The following is a 564-nucleotide window of genomic DNA, read 5'->3' on the forward strand; positions in this document are numbered from 1 at the left end:
GAGTGGGTGAGTGAGGGGGTGAGTGAGTGGGTGAGTGAGTGTGTGTGGGGTGAGTGAGTGGGTGAGTGACTGGGTGTTTGTGTGTAGGTGGCTAAATGAGTTGGTGCCTGGGTCCGCGATGCGGAGGGTGGCTGAGTGAGCGGGTGGGTGGTTGAGTGAGTGAGCTGGCGAGTTGGTGAGCGAATTGCTGACTGGATTAGTGAGTGAGTGAGTGGGTGAGTGAGGTGTGAGTGGGTGAGTGAGGGGTGAGTGAGTGGGCGAGTGAGTGGGTGAGTGAGTGGGTGAGTGTGTGGGGGTGAGTGAGTGAGTGAGTGGGTGGGCGAGTGAGTGAGTGAGTGCGTGGGTGAGTGAATGAGTGAGTAAGGGGATGAGTAAGTGGGTGAGTGAGTAAAGTGGGTGGACGAGTGAGTGGGTGAGTGAGTGAAGTGAGTGGGCGATTGAGTAGTGGTGAGTGAGTGATGATGGGTGAGTGGGGAGTGAGTCAGTGGGTGAGTGAGAGATTAAGAATGGAGTGGGTGAGTGAGTGAGTGGGTGAGTGGTGGTGGGGGTGGTGAGGGGTGAGTG

This window comes from Lethenteron reissneri, chromosome 15 (genome assembly GCF_015708825.2).
Source record: "Lethenteron reissneri isolate LAM-NWPU_2019-01 chromosome 15, ASM1570882v1, whole genome shotgun sequence".
In the NCBI taxonomy this organism is placed as follows: Eukaryota; Metazoa; Chordata; class Hyperoartia; order Petromyzontiformes; family Petromyzontidae; genus Lethenteron; species Lethenteron reissneri.